The sequence below is a fragment of the Sus scrofa genome, chromosome 15 (assembly GCF_054392235.1).
Source record: "Sus scrofa isolate SSC_HxYL_T2T_F1_AM1 chromosome 15, Sscrofa_HxYL_maternal_Yorkshire_Landrace_v2.0, whole genome shotgun sequence".
NCBI classification, from domain to species: domain Eukaryota; kingdom Metazoa; phylum Chordata; class Mammalia; order Artiodactyla; family Suidae; genus Sus; species Sus scrofa.
In genome coordinates this window covers 133,860,905-133,881,056 of record NC_139397.1, presented here as the reverse complement: position 1 = coordinate 133,881,056, position 20,152 = coordinate 133,860,905, and the positions used below count along the sequence as shown (strand labels likewise).

General features: G+C 37.5%; 2 long non-coding RNA genes across 7 annotated transcripts in view; one reads left to right on the top strand and one right to left on the bottom strand.

Annotated features, from left to right (window-relative positions):
- LOC146396137 (uncharacterized) overlaps positions 1–20,152 on the top strand; it is a 569,893-nt gene that overhangs the window by 439,658 nt on the left and 110,083 nt on the right. The gene's annotated exons all lie outside the window — the stretch shown is intronic.
- The window catches only part of LOC110257097 (uncharacterized), an 85,972-nt gene that overhangs the window by 3,197 nt on the left and 62,623 nt on the right, over positions 1–20,152 (bottom strand). For 4 of the 6 annotated variants that reach the window (XR_014829797.1, XR_014829799.1, XR_014829798.1 and 1 more), the window contains 4 exons: positions 12,401–12,516; positions 10,818–10,974; positions 8,031–8,100; positions 4,320–5,738 (listed from right to left, as the gene is read on the bottom strand). This is a non-coding gene — a long non-coding RNA (uncharacterized LOC110257097). Of the gene's footprint in view, positions 1–4,319; positions 5,739–8,030; positions 8,101–10,817; positions 10,975–12,400; positions 12,517–20,152 lie in introns of those variants that run through there. The other 2 variants (XR_014829801.1, XR_014829802.1) reach the window with 2 other exon arrangements.

The following is a 20,152-nucleotide window of genomic DNA, read 5'->3' as shown; positions in this document are numbered from 1 at the left end:
GGACATTTGGCCTTGCACATATTGGGTGCTAAATAGGAATGAGGAAAGTAATAAAGAAGCTTCATCAACAAGCTGGTTTACATAAGAGAGATAATAAAGGATGATTGAAAGGAGAAAAGTCCACCTGTGCTTTTGAGATCCCAGGGACCCAAGTATACACACAAAGTTAGACTGAATTTAATGGGGATGAAGACTAGATATCACACTGATATCAGATTCTGGTTCCAGTCACTAACTTGCCAATGACCATGGGCAAGTGACTTCATCCCATGAGCCCTAGTTTTCCCTTATTCAAATATGGGGTAGGTCCAAGATGGTCTAAGGCAATATCCAAATCCCACCAATGCTGAATGCTTGAGGAAAAGGGGAATTGATTTCTATAAGGACACATGATTCTGGGTGAGCTAGGTTGGCAGCTCCAAGACAAATACTCTGAGATCATTTACTGTTTTGCTTTGTCCCAGGCCCTTTGCACTGAAATTCTTAGCATTCCAGGCTTCCCCAAATTGAGCTCTAACTTCCTTTCCAATTTCTATTGGCATTTCTGCCTTGTGTCTGAGCTTCTACTTTTCTGCAAATACCTGCTATATTCCTTCTCCTGCTAGGTTTATGCTGCCATACTCTGTCTTCTATCGCTGCTTACCCAAATCCTCCTTCATCCCTAATCACAATTGCATTTTTTTGATATGTCATTTCTGATATCCCCCTGCTTATCTCTCTCTAAAAATTTAATAAAATGTACCTTCCTCTAACCCAGGGTTTCTCAAACTCATCACTATAGATATTTTGGACCAGGTTGCTTTCTTTTTGCTGCAGGAGATTGTCTTGTTCATTGTAAGATGTCAGTAGCTTTCCTGTCCCTTTACCCACTAGATGCCAGTATTATCCTCCCACCTCTTCCCCACCCCTCCCAAGTTATGACAATTGAAAATGCCTCCAGACAAGGGTCCCTTAGAGATGCAAAATCACCCTTGCTTGAGGATCACTGCTCTAATCCTCCATTCCATTCATGGTAGCACATGATTAGTGTTGGCCAATGAGTGGTTAATATAAGCGACATGTCACTTCTATGCTAAAGCATTGCACTGCTGTTGTGAAACCATTCAGAGCTCTCTTTTCTTCTGCCACAGTGACCAGCAAGGCCCCAGATGGTGGCTGCTTCATTGGACAGGATCTTGCAGTAGTGAGGAAGATATGGGACACAGCCTATAGCCATGCCACAAAAGATGTGTAGCATGAATGAGAAATATTCTTTATTGTTTTAGACCACTGATATTTGTGTGTGTTTGTTGGGGGTGGGGGCAGGACTGCTATCACCGAACAATCTCGCTCATACTGAATGATGCATACCATGCAGCTGTAGATCTAATATTACCTGAACACCTTCTCTGTGCTATATACTACATTAAACTTTCAGGGATAGACATGAATTTATCAATTTACAACCTAGTAACCTCTTCCATTCCAATGAAAGCCCACAACAGCTCCAAATTCTATAAAGCATAATTCAAAATCTTTTATTTTTACCCTCCCACATACTTCTAATTTCCACTAAACCACACAGTAGTTGCCTAGATATTAGAGGGTCTGGAAGACCTTCTATTCTCTGTGTACATCTATCCCAGTATATCCACATGTAAGAGAGCATGCGTTAAAAGATGACAGAGGCCCTGGAGTGTATCCAGGCCACTGGTATCAGGAACCTCACATTATACCTCGATTTGCATAATGATACCTTACTAAGACACGGTGATTTTTATTTACTTCAAGGCACTGTCACACAAATTATCTCATTCAATGGACGGGTAGTTTTAATCTGATGGTATGGGTTTCTTTACAAAGAGAAAGGTCACACAGCTTGTTGGTGGCGAAGAGCTAGAATCTTTCCAGATCTTTTTGCACTCAACATGGTTCCAAGACTTTGCTCTAATGCAGGGTTCTGAGCAGAGATGTCAGCTATCACAGCCCAGGGCCCTAGCGAAAATCACTTCCTCTCTGTATTTGGCGGTCCCTGCAGATGTACACTCAGCATCAAGCTGACCCTGAATCCCCTTGTTCTAAACAGGGTTGTCCAATCTGTCTTCTTACCCAATTCATGGCCAAAAGGACAATACCCATACTTTTGTCACAAAACTGAACAGCTCACTAAAGATAGTCACAATGCTAGAATTCAGTTATTGTGGTTCAATATTTTCTGAATACCAGCCCACGTGTTGTGAGAGCAGTCTCTTCTTCCTTTTTGCCGTCTTCCTGGCTTCCTCACTTTGTTCCCACTGACTGCTATTTCTTCCCTTCCCCTCCTCTTCATTCCTGTCATCCACGTTATGGAATAAAAATAGTTTTCTGGTCCACAGCATGGCTTGGGTTTAGAAACACAAGTAGAGCCAATCTCCGACTTAGCAGAAGATCCCATTTAAAGAATTCTTCATGAAATTATCTGGCCTCTGTTTATACTGTTCAGTGTTCTTTGGTTCCCAAAGAAAACCATTCTGATGATTGATAGTTTTAGTAATAATGAGTCTTCCAGTTTTTAATATTAGCGAGATAGAAATACGTATACGATCTGTTCTGTATGAGACTCTGATCTGCCCAGGAACTTCATTATTTTTCCTTTTCAGGAGCTGATGGGTGGGGCGAGTAGCTCATGCATCTCTCCGAGTAATGATTCTCTGATTTTTAGAAACCTCAAGGGCTCCGTTTCTGGGACAACTGTTAAGAGCTTTATTATGCAATTTCAGTTTCAAGAAACTAATGTAAAGTAGGCCCCAAACAGTGTGGTGTGCAAGGCGGCAAGATTCAAAGCCCTAAGAGAGGGAGTGTTGGCAGATTTTCTCTGAAATTCTCTGTTTCACCTGAGGGTGTGCTTTCTGCTGACCTGTAACCTCCATCTACTCACCGCTCACTGCAAGTACCCCTAGCCTCTCTAGCATTTATGCTTTTGCTGACACTCCTCCCTTTGCCTACAACTTTCAAACCGTCTCCGGAGTTAGCTACCTGGCTTCTGCCTTATATTAGAATAATTGATAGTCTTGCCTCCATTTCCTACCAATCCCATAGTAATACTAAATTCTTAACAATGTGAGGGCAAGAATTATATATGATGTTTTTAAAAATCCTCAGTTACCTTCTAACACAGTGCCTTGGGCTCAGAATAGGTCTGCAGCACCAAAAAAAAAAAAAAAAAAAGTTCAGTGCAATTTATGACTTGGTTCATTCAAAGGTGAGGTCACTCAGACAGGAATGTCACGCAAAGGAAGTAGGTCCAGCCCATCACTCTCCATGATTGAAAACCACAGCTGACGAATCAGCTCTGGCAGGTTGTCCTTCCAAAGCAGAAATGTTTAGGCAAAGAGGACCAGCTGTTTGATTGAGGAAGAGTAGAGAGTGCTACGAGCAGGGGTGAGGAGGAAGCCATTGTATGAAATTTCCTGGGTCTCTTATTTTACTGAGCTGCTAATAAATTGGCTTAAAGAAAAAAAAAAAAAAAAGAAAAAAGAAAAAAAAAAAAAAAAAAAGCTAACCTGCCCAGGCCTAAATGTGATTCTTCCCCCAGACAGACAGATACACCAGGCTGAAATCTAGGCCCATACACTGCCCTCTGGTGTGACCGTAGAGGGCAGGACCAGGAACAAAATCCTGGTCAGGGGAAACAGCAGTATGCAAAGAGTTCACCTCCACTCCCTGGTGATGCTGTGTGACATAGTTCAAGGGTGACATTCATGGCAGCTAGGCTGCAGGGCAGGATGCTTTCAGGGTGCTTGGTAACATTGCATGGACAACGGAGGCCGTTCCAGCCCTAGTACATATTGGCAGTATCCCTGCTAATCCTGAAGGAAACTCCTCTGAACCACAGGTAATGTTGAAGTAGATGAATTTCTGTCAACATCCCTGCAGCATGCCGTTTTGCCATAGAGAGAGTTTTTCTTTCCTTTTTCACAATTGTCTAGTTAAATGTTTCCTTGGAAAAGAAGGATTAGCAGGGCTGCAGAGCCCAGGAGTTTTTACCTGGGGGTAAAAAGATAGAGTATGCATGTGTGTGCACATCTACCACTCCTCACACATGGGTCCTGAGTCTGGCTTCATCACCTCTCACTCTCCTTTGCAGAAAGTTCTCAGCCCACAAAGAGCACATTATGATCTGTTACCTTATTGTATAACTGTCTGTAATTATGCAATGCACATAATAACTTTATCTTTTAGTACTTCAGGGTAGGTCTCCCACCCCAGATAGTTGTCAATGTCTGGAAAGCTTTAGAGTGTTTTTTAGTTTTTTTGTGGTTTATCATGGCTGGCACAGATACAGTTCTGGACACAGGGGCACTTCCCAGTGGATATTTGTGAATGGACTCATTAAGCAGCTTTATTATCTGATGCCTAGAGAATTTTATAATTTTTGCTACACCGTAACATTAAAATGTCTCCTAAGGGCTTATAGCCAGATTGGGAGAGCATAGAGACATTGGCCATTATCTGTGTAATTCTATCTATGCATATAAATGGACAGACAAGGCTGTGCTGTTAAACAGATGCATATGAGTGGCTTAGTGGACTGGCTGGTGATTTTTCTCTAAAGCACTCAAACCATTTGTCTAACCCCTAAGTGGGTGGCATATGTTTAATGTAAGCACAATATTAATAGGAACTAACATTTATTGAGCACTTACTATGTGCCAGGTATGTCCTAAGCCCTTTACATATTTTAGCTCATTTAATCCTCACAAAAAACCCCTATAATTATCCCTGTGTTAGAGATAAGAAAGGCTGAGGGAAGTTGAGCAGCTGTCTTTTTTGAGTAGCGGGTCTGTCTTTGAACCCGGACCTCCTGGATTCCAAACCCATGCTTTTAATCACTTAGCTGTACAAGAAAAAATACGTTCACTCTCATTTATTCTCTAGCTCTTGATCTGTTTTAAAATAGATAGGAAAAATTTGTTTTTATTTTATCACCGAGGGGAGGTTTTCTTCTATTTTTGTATTCTAAACTTTAATGTTAGGCCAAGTGTAAGGCCATCAGCTTGGCATTTAAGGATATTGATAGGCAATTTGGATCCATGCCACAGAGAACATCCCTGGAAAGGGATATACTGATTAAAGATGAAATGAGGCTAATGTACTGCTCTTGGGAAAAGATTAAATGTGCTCACAATGAAAGAGCAGACATGACCATAATTAATGAAGTAATAATCACTTTGGGGCTTGAGTAAGACTTGATTCTTTGATTACAACTGTTTCCATTTGAAGTGAGCTGGAAGGACTCTTTGGGCTGTGGTAAATATCAGTAAAACTGTTTCATCTTAGGGTTGCAGTTATGCTTGATCAATTTATCTGTCATTTCCATAGAGCTTCTGAGGTTTTCTTCTTCCTGTCTTTGTGCTTTCAATTGGTTTTAATCAGAGGCAAGATGCTGACTCAGCTTCTAGTCTGAATTTATTCAGCTGGTGCAAAGATTCAGTGGCAGGATTGCATTTACATTTTTATCACTGTCTCTTAAACCTGAATAATTTATCATTTCATTCCAGCCCCTCACCCCCACCATTTTATAGAACAAGAACAAAGTTCTTGCTTTTGTAATCAAACTTAGTTTGGATATCCTGCCATTTTTCATGGACTTCTGACACCCTCTTTTCTGTCAGGATGAAGTTTGGGGGGGTACTTTTCTTTCTCCTGTGACCTGATTCATTTCAGTTGGGTTGGCCAGAGACTTCATTGTGTTCATTCCTTTTCAAAGTGTGTAGATTCTGCAACAAATTAATGGTTACTAAATTAAAGACTTTTGGCCAAGAATCTGATATATTCCTTAAAAATGCATTTTTTTTTTCTAAATGAATAGATAAAAAAGTGACGGCACACTCCAGGGAGGTAATCTTATAGATTTCTGCAGGAGGGGTGGGCTTCTTTCTTGAACAATTTCACTGTTCAAAAGTGGAAGTGATGGTCCTGATGTAATCAATATATATACAATATTGTATATATTACAATCTCTCTCACACTATCACAATGAAGATAGTGTGAAAAAAAGAATGTGTATATATATATATATATATATATATATATATATATATGTATGTATGTATGCCTGGATCACCATGTTGTACAGCAGAAATTGACTCAACACTGTAAATAAACTATAGTAAATATAAAATAAGAATTTAAAAATTCTGTTCATAGGCATTATTGCCTATGTATACTCTTGCTTACTCTATACTGGTGTCTTAGACCAGAAAGAAATCATTCCATCCTTTTGTCAGTTAATAAACAAGAATGAATAAACCCAAGTCTGTGCACACACATGCAGCTCAAGTCAAGACTTTTTATTTAGTGTATGGAATTAGAAACACACCAATGTTTCCTCAAACTAAAACATTACTACTTTTTAATTTTATGAAAAAATTCACCTTATGGTTCATTAAAAAGCAAGCACTTTTGTAAATTTAAAGTGGGTGTTTAATCATCAAAACCTTAAGAATTCCTCAGTCTCATTCAGGGACCTGCTTTAGAGCTGGGGGTCATCAGGATTAGTGACTCTATGAGTGCATTAAAATATGCAATTAAGGAATTCCTGTCATGCTCAGTGGTTAACGAATCTGACTAGGAACAATGAGGTTGTGGGTTTGATCCCTGGCCTTGCTCAGTGGGTTAAGGATCCGACGTTGCCCTGAGCTGTGGTGTAGGTTGCAGATGCAGTTCGGATCCCGTGTTGCTGTGGCTCTGGCATAGGCCGGTGGCTACAGCTCCAATTCGACCCCTATCCTAGGTACCCCACATGCCGTGGGAGTGGCCCAAGAAATGGCAAAAAGACAAAAAAAAAAAAGCAATTAAATTTAGTGGTAGGATAATTAATTTAATATACTAATTTGGCTAGGCTATGCTGCTTAGTTGTTTGATCAAACACTAGTTTAGATGTTGATTGATATAATTAACATTTATATCATTAGACTTTTGAGTAAAGCAGATGACATGCCATAATGTGGGTGGGCATATCCAATCAGTTGAAGGCCTTAAGAGTAAAGACTGGGAGTTCCTGTTGTGACTCAGTGGTTAATGAACCTGACTAGCATCCATGAGGATGCAGGTTCAATCCCTGGCCTTGCTCAGGGAGTTAAGGATCCGGCAATGCCGTGAGCTATAGTGTAGGTAGCAGATGTGGCTCGGATCTGGTGTTTTTGTGTCTGTGGTGTAGGCTAGTGGCTACAGCTCTGATTGGACCCCTAGCCTGGGAGCCTCCATATGCCACAAGTGTGGCCATAAAAAGACACACACACACACACAGAGTAAACACCGAGTTTCTCAAGGTGGAGCAAATTCTTCCTCAGGATTATAAAGCATAAACTGCCTGAGTTCCCCACTTCCTGAGTATTGTGAAATTCAGACTCAAGATGACAATAGCAACTTTTTCCTGAATTTCCAGCCTGTTAGAATTCCTCCCTCCCTATAGATTGTGTACTCACCAACTGCCATTATTATGTGAATAGTTCCTTAAAATCTTTCTTCCCTCTCTCTCTCTCTCTCTCTCTCTCCATCCCCTCCCCCTCTCCCTCTCTTTCTCTCTCTCTCTCCTAATGGTTTATTCCTTGGCAGAACCCTGACTAATACAAATGGCAGTTTTCCTACTTCCCCATGGAAATGACATCCCAACCCAACACACTCTGTCATTCCTTTTAACTTAAAATTTTAATGCGTATTTCCCATCGTTGTACCCAGGCTGAAATTTGTAGCAGTTGATTGATAGTGGTAAATGATGAGATTTCTGTCATGTTCTAGGACAAATCTCAACTCCTGACATCCTTGGGCTCAGCTTGCATTTTGCAAGTTCCTCACCTATAAGATGGAAATAAAAATAGTACCTGCTTCATAGGGATGTTGTAATAACTAATTGAGACCACATATGGTTTTGTAACTAGCGAACCCTCAAAAACTCTGCAATTGTCTCTACCCCTTGAATAGCTGCTGTACAAGATCAGAAAGAAAGAAAAATTATGGTCATTGCTCAATAGGTAAAAGGTATGGTTTGGTCAAGGGGGACTCATTACTTGTCCATGGATGTCACTGTCTAAACTTCCTCTCATTTCTTCTGTGTCCAACGCAGTGAGGGAGAGTCACCTGTAGAAAATGGGATGTAGTCAGGTGAGAGTAATCGCAGTATAGTGCTCTCTTAAAGGGCTGAGCAGAAATGTAGGGTGTGGAGAAAAGAATTCCTTCTTCCATTCCCATCACCAACAACACACTCACCTTCTCTTATTCTGATGATTCTCTACAAGTCCAGATTGGGAGTTTGGTTTAGTAACAGAATCAACATAGTGGTAATTTGGAAAGAGAGAAAAAAAATACTTCTTCAATTGGTGATAATCATTTCTAAGTTAAACTCCTGTCACTGAGTAGTTTGGGGTGAAGAACTGGGGGCCATCAATCTCTCTTTGGGCTTAGGCTTTCCCAAGGGCAATTATGGGGAAATTAAAGAATGATTCTGTAGATAAATGAAATCAGAAGAATATTCCACTTGTCTAGTAACTTCTGGCTAATAAGACCTATTCTGTATCAAGGATGAAGATGAATGAGATAAGCTCCATCCTCTTACTTTTATTAAAGGATTATTATTAATGCTAATCATTCTCAGAGTCATGCTTTATGTTTGGAGTATGTAAAAACTATGGAGTGGTGAAAGTTAATCAGGAAGCAGCTAAGGTACTTGAAAGAAAAGGAGATATTATAAATAGGTCCCATGTCATAGTCAAAAAACACTCTCCATACCTTATGCAAAAATCCAATTTTCTTTATTGGATGTCTCAAAGAGAATAAACAAAAAAAAAGAGATGATAAAGATGATTGGGCAGAGTTGGAAAACATAAAAATATATCATAAAAATAAAATAATTTCTAAACTATGAATAAAAATTCAATCCACTAAATTCAAATTAAAGTTTCTAAAAAAAATTTATGAACTTGCCATCATAAGAAGATGAAATCAATAAGTCTGCAGTCAAAATTCACATGGAAAATTATTATAAAACTAATGTTATTCTGTTAATGAATACAAATATCACTTTATTGCTTTATGTTTTTTGGTGATATTTGCCATTATGATCAGTGTTTAGTAAGTTGTACTTTGTTTTGATTTCTTCTCTCATTCTCAGTAAATAACCACATCACACATCCCAAAAAAATAAAATTGCCAAAATTAAGTGTTCAGTGTATGGGAATACAATACATGAGGCACAAACTGAAAGCTTATTATTGAACTTGAATAGATGTATGAATGAATTACCCATAAAGCAATACAAAGAGAGTGGGAGAGTAAGAAAGTGTGTTGAGAGATAAATGTAGATAAGGATGTGGTGAGAGAGTGAAGGAGAAGAACAAAAAGCATAAAAACATGAACGAATCAGTAGTAAAAAGAAAATGATAGAAACAAATACAAATATACTAATAACATCAATAATCTGACTGGGCTAAACCCAAAAGACTAAGGCTCTAATTACTGGAGTTAAAAAAAATATTTAATGATTTTCTTTAAAGAAATTCATTGGAATGAAACCAAAGGAGACAGAATGCCTGAAAGTGAAAGAATCAGAAGTGAAAGGATGGAAAAAGATGTGGCAGAAAAACTGCTAAACATTTTTGATAACCATCTGAAAAAAAGGTATTGTTACCTTTTGAGGAATAATCATTTAAAAATGTTATGTTATATATACACAGTGGAATACTACTCAGCCATAAAAAAGAATGAAATAATGCCATCTGCAGCAACATGGATAGAACTAGAGACTCTCATACTGAGTGAAGTAAGTCAGAAAGAGAAAGATAAATACCATATGATATCACTTATATCTGGAATCCAATAGACAGCACAAATGAGCCTTTCCACAGAAAAGGAAATCATGGGCTTGGAGAATAGACCTGTGGCTGCCAAGGGAGGGGGTAGGGAGGGGGGTGGATTGGGAGCTTGGGGTTAAAGGATGCAAACTATTGCCTTTGGAATGGATTAGCAATGAGATCCTGCTGTGTATCACTGGGAACTATGTCTAATCATCTATGGTGGAGTATGATAATGTGAGAAAATAGAATGTGTACATGTATGTGTAACTGGGTCACCATGCTGTACAGTAGAAAAAAATTGTATTGTGTAAATAATTTTAAAAAATAAAATAAGGAGTTCCCGTCGTGGCGCAGTGGTTAACGAATCCGACTAAGAACCATGAGGTTGCGGGTTCGGTCCCTGCCCTTGCTCAGTGGGTTAACGATCCGGCGTTGCCGTGAGCTGTGGTGTAGGTTGCAGACGCGGCTCGGATCCCGCGTTGCTGTGGCTCTGGCGTAGGCGGGTGGCTACAGCTCCGATTCAACCCCTAGCCTGGGAACCTCCATATGCTGCGGGAGCGGCCCAAGAAATAGCAACAATAACAACAACAACAACAACAAAAAAAGACAAAAGACCAAAAAAAAAAAAAAAAAAAAAAAAAAAAAAAAAAAAATAAGTTAAAATAAATAAATAAAAATGCTGTGTTGCTGAATTTATCAGTCTTTCCTTTTGTGCATGACTTTTTAAAAACAACTTTACTAAGATATCTTTAACATGTATAAAGTGTGTAAGTTTAAGATAAATATATGTATATAAAAGATCACCACAATCAAGCTAAATAACCTATTCATTACCTCTACATACTTACTATTTTGTGTGTGTGTATGTATTCAGAAGATTTAAGATCCATCCTCTTAGTAAACTTCAAGTATATAATACAGTCCCCATGCTGTACATCAGATCTCCATAAGGTACCATTAAAAAAGATTAATAGCCACGGATATGGAGAATGTGATTTGCCATACCAGCAACCTCTTTAGAATGGATGGATATTTTCAGCTTGAGGAACACAGTCACAATTGGGACAATAGGAAAAAAATCTCATTTTAATAACCTCTTCCACAATATCCATAATCGTGTCTGCATGTTTTCAAAATTTACATAAATATCATATTTATCAATCTGAAAATAAAAAAACACATTTAATAAAAGAGATACTACATAATAATAAAGGGTTTAATTCAATAAACATTGTTAAATGACAATTATAAACTTGTAAATCCTTAGCTATACTTAAAATAAATGAAAGAAGATATATCTACAGGGAGATAGATACAAATTTATTGTCTTTACAGGAGATTTCCACACACATTTCTCAGCTATTAATAGATCAACAAGTAAAATAACATTAATAATAGTGGTAGTTATTATATCTTAAAACTATAGAATATTGAAACAACAAGCTTGATTTAAAAACATAGAAGACATTTTCAAAAGGTAACAATATATAGTCATTCAACACACATTTAGGATATTTATAAAAACGGGCCATATTCTAGGCTATATAAAATGTCTCAACAGATGTCTAATGCGTAGATATCCAAGGGGCATGTTCTCTAATCAGAGTGAAGTTAAGCTAGGAGTCATTAACACAAATGTAAATGCAACTACATGCATAAGCATTCTCTTGTGGCTCAGTGGGTTAAGGATCAGGCCTTGTCATTGCAGGGGCTTGAGTCACATCTATAGCATAAGTTCAATCCCTGGCCCCAGAATTTCTAAACACCAAGGGTGCAGCCAAAAAAGAAAAAAAAAATGCATCTATGTATTTGTTAATGTTAAAAGCTCTAAATATCTTATGGGTCAAAAAAGATGTAAGGATGTCATATGTCAAACACAACTAAATGAGAATGAAAACACTACATTGACAGTCTTTAAAATATAGTGAAAATAGGACTAAGATGGAAAGTTATACCCTAGTATAATTATATCAGAAAAGAAGATGAAAAATTACTTTTTTACTGATTTTAGTAGTGAAAAGTAATGAGATAATCAAATTAAGACACTAAAAAAGAAAACAGAATAAATCACAGGAAATAATAAAGATAAGGATAAAAATTAGTTAAATGGAAAACAAATGAAATAAATAAATGAAACAGACCAATAAAGCACAATTTCTTTTATTAATGTGTTCAGAGAAACAACTGTGCCAAGATTAACTGAGAAAGAACTAGTACACATAAAAATATTGGAAATGAAAAAGGAACATAAGAATAGATATTGCAGAGGTATAAAAAAATAATATAGCATGAACTATTTTCTGTGGAAGTACATTTGTAAACTTAGATGAAATAAAAAGATTTCTCCCCCCAAATCTAAAGTGACTCAGTAAGAAATAGAAAGCCTCAAGGGTTCTATAAAAATTAATAAAATTCAATTTACAGTTAACGATAATCCTGTGAAGAAAACAACAAACCTAAATTATTTAACTGGCTAGTTTTCAAGGCATAATTTAAAATCATTAACAATGAGTGTAGTGTGTAAGCTAAATATCCATGTTCAATACCAGTCATAAACATTAGGTACAGGCATGGTGATGTATACTTACCGTCAGTCCTAGTATTATTATAAGACTTTCAAGGAATGGTTGTTCCAAAAATATGAAAACTCTTAGAGACAGGCAAAAGGAAAATTCTCCCCCATTCACTATGAGGTCAACATACTCTTGATATCAAAAATAGACAAGGACAGAAAGAAAAAGTAAAATTACAGGTTAGTTTTACAAATATAGATATGAAATTGTCTAAACAAGATATTAACAAAATAAATTGGATGGTATGTAAAACTAGGATGCATCATAATAAAATTAAGTTTATTCCAACAAACAACAGTGATTTGTTGCACACAAGATATCTATAAATGTAATTATGACATGAACTGAACATAGGAAATGTACATATAATTATCTCCATAGATGCCAGAAAAGCATTTGATGAAATCCAATGCATATTCCATAGATTTAAATATATGTTTGTACATGTACATGTCTTATATATACTTATGTATATATGGGTATATATAATTATATGTTATATAAATATCCTTATATAATTGCATAAGTATATTCTTAAAAGTATATATAATTTATGTATACATTACATATAGATGCATAAAGCTAGTTATAAATAGTCTATATATACATATAAGAATGTAAATATATATGTTAAGTATATCATATATATGTATTCGAGTACAGATACCTATAATTATATTGGTATGTAATTATACATATAGATGTAAGGTAGGGTAAGTTCAGTTATTGCATGCTTTTATTTTGGGAGTGTCTTGGCTAATCATAGCTTTTTGTTCTTCCATACAAATTTTAGAATAAATTTACAACCTTTCTAAAGAGTCATTTAGGATTTTTAGTGGGAACTATATGGAACACATAAATCACTAAAGATTAAAATGATATCTTTATGATATTTGGGCTCTTCTCATTTAGATCTTTTCTTCAGTCAAAAAACAAAATATAAAAGAAAATATCCTTATTTCCCTTATCCTTTGATATAGGGAAAGAGTTCTTAAATAGGACACAGAAAGCCTAAGCACAAAGAAATGATTGATATATTTGACTATAATAAAAATAATTTTTATTAAAAGATATTACAAAGGAAGTGAAAAACAAGCTATATATCATGAGAAGATATTTTATTGATACAAGAACTAACAAATATTTAGCCCTGCATATATCTGGACAGAACTTTCCTTGAAAAAGACACATGCACCTGCATGTTGATTGAAGCACTATTCACAATAGCCAAGACATGGAAATAATCCAATGTCCATTGACAGATGATTAGATTAGGAAGAGGTGGTATGTCTACACAATGGAATACCACTCAGCCATAAAAAAGAACAAAAGAATGCCATTTGCAGCAACATGGATGGAACTAGAGACTCTCATACTGAGTGAAGGAAGTCAGAAAGAGAAAAACAAATACCGTATGATATCACTTATATCTGGAATCTGACATAAGGCACAAATGAACCTTTCCATAGAAAAGAAAATCATGGACTTGGAGAATAGACTTGTGGTTGCCAAGGGGGAGGGGGAGGGAGTGGGATGGATGGGGTGCATGGGGTTAATAGATGCAGATTATTGCCTTTAGAATGGATTAGCAATGAGAGCCTACTGTGTAGCACTGGGAAGTATGTCTGGTCACTTATGATGAAGCATGATAATGTGAGAAAAAAGAATGTATACATGTATGTGTAACTGGGTCACCACACTGTACAGTGGAAAATTGACAAAACACTGTAAATGAAAAAAAAAATTAAAAATGAAATGAAATATAATGAAAAAAATAAAATAAAAAAGAAAAAAATGAAAAAATGAAAAAAATAATGAAAAAATAAATGAAAAAAATCATTGCATACAAAAAAGCCCAAATATTTAGCCCCGAATATATGAAAAACTTCCACAAATCAGTAAGAAAAATATAAACAATAGAAAAACAAACTATTTGAAACAACATTTCACATAATAATATGTAAATGGCAAATGAGCATATAAGATTCACTGTTTCATTAACATCTAAGAAAGTACAAACTAATATCAAAATGAAATACCCTGTGAGGCTTCTTAGAGCTCCCTGTTGGCCCAGCAGGTTAAGTATCCAACATTGTCATTGCTGTGGTGCGGTTTCAATCCCTGTCCTGGGAATTTCTGTATGCAGTGGTTACAGCCAAAAATAAATAAATAAATAAATAAATAAATAAATAAATAAATAATAAATAAATAAATAAATCTTCTCAATTGGGATGTCAAGAAGCCCCCCAAGTGTTGGTGGGGTTAAAGTAGTTTAAAGGGAACTTGTAAGTTGAGTCAACATTAATACAACTACATTGGAAAACAGTTTGCCATTCTTTGTAAAGTTGAATATTTACAGCCCCGAGGCCCAGTTATTTTAATTTTAAATACACAGTCCAGGAAAATTCTTACATAAGTGTGCTATAAGACATGTAAGTATGTTCCCAGAAGCATTATCCATGATTGCAAAAACTGGAGAGAACTTAATGTACATTGATGAATATTTCTCTGTTCCATCTTTGCACAGCACAGCAGAATAGTCTGAGTGGAAATGATTAATCTATAGCTACATGAAGCAGCAAAGATCAATCTCAAAATCGTAATGTTCTGTGGAAAAAGCCACTTGCAGAAAACTTTGTGGTCTATCTTACCATTTTTATAAACTTTAGAATTTAGCAAAGTTGCAGACTTTTTTTTGGTTAGATATGTGCATGATGAAATTATCAAAAAGTTAAGGAAATTATAACTAATGAATGTAAACGAATGGTTACCTCTGGGAGATAGAAGAATGAGATAGGAAGAAGGAAACAGGTAGATAAAATGGAATTGGTAATGGTCTAGCTCTTAAATTGGAATGTAGGTCTATGGGTTCATGTTATTATTGTGCATTAACACTTAAAGATATTCTTTTGAATGCATCAGACATATGCATATATATCTGTATATCTACATGTACGTGGTATAAGCTGTATCCCTGGCAGGTGGAATTGCATGGAGGCCTAATTCATGCTAAGTGGGAACATTGTTTTATTTTACTAAATTATTAACAGGTTAGATTTTATGATACTATAGCTAGACAGAAGAATTTTGCAAATACTTAGAAGGAGAGTAGGATCCTGTAATAAAACAAATTATTGAAATTAGATCTCCTTGGGATCCAAGTGAAGGGTGGAAGACACACTGTAAGGTGACCCCAGGGATCCACAACCTGTGGATCATCCCCTTGAGTGGGGACAGGGCCTGTGACTTGCTTCTAACCAGTAGAATATAACTGAGGTGATGGGATATCACACCCATGATTAGGTTATGTTATAGGGTAAAAGTGCTAGAAATGTCCCTCCTGTTTCATTTTATAAGAATCTGTCTTGGAGTTTCCGTCATGGCTTAGCGGTTAATGAACCTGACTAGCATCCATGAGGATGCAGGTTCAATTCCTGGCCTCAGTAGGTTAAGGATCTGGCTTTGCTGTGATCTTCAGTGTAGGTCATAAATGTGATTCAGATCCCACGTTGCTGTGGCTGTGGTGTAGGCCGGAAGCTACGGCTCTAACTGGACCCCTAGCCTGGGAACCTCCATATGCTACAGGTACCCCCTAAAAAGAAAAAAATAAAAAATAAAAGAAAACAAAAGAAAAGAAAATATCCTAGAAAACCATAGAGAGAGATTTCCCTCTGTCCTCAAGGAAGCAAACAACCATATTGTAAACTGTCTATGGAGAGTGCCACGTGATAGGGAACTGTGGGCAACCTCTAGGATCTGAGGACCAAGAGCCAGTAAAGAGCTGGGGCCCTCACTCATACAAAAGAAATTAATCCTTCCAACAACCTGATCCTTCCTTAATTTAGTTGTCAGAGGAGAAAGCAGCCCGGCCAATATCTTGCCTTCTGCCTGGACCCAGATAAGCTGTGCTGGAACTCCTGACCCACAAAAACTGTGAGACAATACATGTATGTTGTTTTATGTGGCTAGAGTCATGGGAATTTGTTAGGCAGCAATAGAAAATGAATATATCAGTGTATCCTCTTCTATTTGTATTCCTACAACACAACACAGTGCTTAATTCATAAAAAATCCAGTTCAATGTTGGGTGTGTGTAAGTGTGTGTATGTGTGTGTGTGTGTGTGTGTGTGTGTGTGTATAGATGGATGAATGGGAGAAGTAGACAAGCCCTCACCTCTTCAAATCCATCCTCCAGGATGCTAATCAGATGTTTCTGGCAACAGAAGAAAGCTGCCATTTGGAGAGGTGGGTAAGGATGATGCCAGAGTCATGCAATGCCATGACCTGGTAGGCAGGGAAGAAAAGAGGACCTGGACCCAGGCTGTTGTCTCAAGTCTGTAATACCTGGAGAAACATTCTAAACACCAGGGATAGTTTTACCAAGAAGCCAATGAACTTAAGTTTTGGGGACTCTTCACTAACATCTGCTTCTCCCAAGATGCTAGGAGAGTGCCTAGCAATTTTGCATTTGTAATTTTGGATTCATTTTATTTGAGAGGACCTCATAGACTCCAAAAGCTGATCTACCTACATCTACCCCAAGTTATAGAGAACATGGAGCCTATATATATGTTCATCTTTGTAGACGCAGAATATCAAGTAAGATGTTTGCAAATAAAGGCGTTAAACAAGTACTTAAACGAAAGTGCCAAGTTCCCAGTTGAAAGATTTCTTTCATTTATTTATCCATTTATTCAGACATTAAGTCATTCATTCAATAACTGCCTAAGTTTACTCCCTTAGTGCAGCTCTGATCCTCCAGCAGTGTGTGCTGATGCTCTTAGCATTTTGGAGTCCTCACCCGATGCCTTATCTGCCTTTAGTTTGCCTGTCTCAGAAATTGTGGTGATGTGTCACATTCCACATCCATAGGTTTGTGCTGGCCATGCTTTTTCCCATCTTTGAGCCTGATGAACAGAGACTTTCGTTCTCCTAATTTCATCAGCTTCTCAGCTGTTATAGGCTTTCTCCCAGCCTCTAGCCAATAGGGTCATTGATGTCTTTCTAGAAATCCAACTATGCCTGAATGTCTGGGGGATTGATCCCAGATTTGCTTTGCAAGGGGAGGCTGAAAAGCCCAGTGCAATTGTGCAGTTTGACACTGCCAATTCCCCTCCCAAATCTGTTAATGCACCCTGGAGCTGAAAGTCATAGGCCACAACTGCTCCACATTGAGTTGATAAACAAACCATAAATAACTCCATAGGCACATCATAAACATGGGGCCAACCTGTCTTTTCCAGCCCATCTGTCTCTGAAGGCTAAAGGAGTAATGTGAACTAGGGAACTTAATTCCCAGGGGCTTTCACCAACATGAAGGGATCAAAACTTAAACGAGAAGTTTCTCTTGTGGGTGGAATGGAGCATCTGGGCTTCACCTTTGCTAAAGTCAGAACAAGAGGAAAGGGGCTGGTATAACTGAAGGAAGGATAAAGAATAGACCAGAGAAAGAAGCAACTAACCAATACTTGATTCTAAGAGGGATGGGGGGGTTCCTTAGGAAAATACTTATAAATAAATCTTTTTGCCAATGCATGTATATGAACACATATGTGTGTATGCGCACACACATACACACACACAGACACACACACACACACACACACAGACTTCTAGATGACTAGAGGACCCTTTCATCTTTACTTGTGGAAAGAACATTATAACCAGGGCTGCAGTTAGGCCAAAGCAGGTTGAAATCAGCCTGTATGTTTTCTCTTCTGTCTACATAGGTTTAGAAATATTTTTATATGAAATGCCTTTAGAAAGTATACGTGTTTTGCAATTTGCCATAGTCTCCACCACTCCCTGACACCACACCTGACGCGCCTCATAATGTCTATTACCTCTCTGGCCTCTAGAACAGGGTTTCTCAACCTCAGTACTATAATTATTTGCCGAAGATTATCCTACACATTGTAGGAAATTTAGCAGCATCTCCAGCCTCTGAGGATGCCCACTAGATGCCAGTAGCACCCACCCCCCGCATCAACCAGTTGTGACAACCAAAAATTTCCAGTTCTCTCTTGTAACAAAATCGCCTCCAGTTGAGAATACCTGCTCCAGAAATATGTGTATTTACCCTCCATGCATAGGTTTTCTGAGAATAAGAAAGGTAAAGTGGTTTATTCAAAGTCTCATAGCTAGTTTATGGCAGGGTCAGGAGCAATGCTATGACTTTATACACTTAGCACAGTGCACTTTTTCCCCTAGCGTGCATAGAAAATCTCCAAATTACCCATTTTCCCTTTATATTAGAATCCTCTGAGACTTATAAGAAGCATTTATCAAAGGTATGTTATTTTCCAGTTTTAATATATTTTGGGGTAAAAAATGGCCACTTGTACAATTTTGAAGGGATTACTCCATCTCTGAGCTCAGTTTCCTCACCTATTAAAAGGAGTCATGGTGGTACCTGATGTCAAGCCAGTCTGTACTAAATGGCAAGAATGTTGGTTGAGGCTGGCATTATCTAATTGGTTCTTGATTATGTCATATTGGTTGTTAATTTATTTGAGCATCTTACTGCCTGTCTTATCAGGTTGTTGTAAGGTTTAAATAAGATGGTTCAAACAGTGATGGACACAACTCTATACTCATGACACTGTTAGCTATTATTTTGATGCCCAAAGTCACAATCAGATAAAAGAAGGAAGCCCATACCTGCCACTTTGACCTTACATCCTACTCTGTTCCCCTCCTTAGCATGCCTCAGTCACAGCTGGGAATTTTTTCATTTTTCTGCCTTGGGCTCATTCCTACCTTAGGGCCTTTGCACTTCCTGTGTTTTCTGTCTGAAATTCTCTTACCCCAGACCTTTATTTTGCTCCTTCATATTATGAATATTTTGGCACAAATGTCACATCTTTAGGGGTTCTTTCCTAACATTCTTTTATAAAAGAGTACCTACCTAACCAGTTCCATATAGCTTTGTGCTATCTGGACTGGTATTATTAATTTATGATGATGATGTGTCTTCCCTCCCTTTCACAAATAAGGAATTTGTCTTGCAGCACTCTAGTTTCAGCGTCCTGCTATGTCATGGTAATAGAAGCAGGAAGCCTAGGGTAAAACCCTAATGATCAATTAATACTTGTAGGAGGAATAGGAGTTCCTGTTGTAACTCAATGGATTAAGAACCCAACACAGTGTGGGGAGGATACAGATTTAATCCATGGCCTTACTCAGTGGGTTAAAGATCTGGTGTTGCTGTGGCTGTGCTCTAGGCTGGCAGCTGCAACTCCCATTCAATCTCTAGTCCCGGAAACTTCCATATATTGCAGATGCTGCTGTAAAAGCAAACAAAAAACTTGTAAGAGGAATAAATAAAGCAGAAACTTCGGTACTGATTCCAAATCTAGTGCTCTTTCCACTCCTTTAGCTATAAGACCATGTAGGAGAAGATGAATGAAATTCATTCCCCGATGTGTTCATTTCTTTAGCAAACACATGTCAAATACCTTATTGGGAATCGACCCTCCATGCAGAAAAACTCAATAAGCAAATTTCAGTTTCTACTATTCTTCATTGTCAGATACTAGTGAGTAGGAAAAATAGAGCTCACTACTTATAAAGAGTACAAAAATGCTTTTGTTTGTTTGCTTTGCGTTAGTATTACTCCAAAGTGTTGAGAGCCCATTGGTGTTGAAACTCTTACATAGAGTCTCTACTATGTGCCAGATGATGCACTAGGCACCATAGTTTCCAAAATGGATGAAGCTGGTCCATATGTTCGAGCTGGTTTTGCATCTCCTTGTCTTCTCTGTTCTC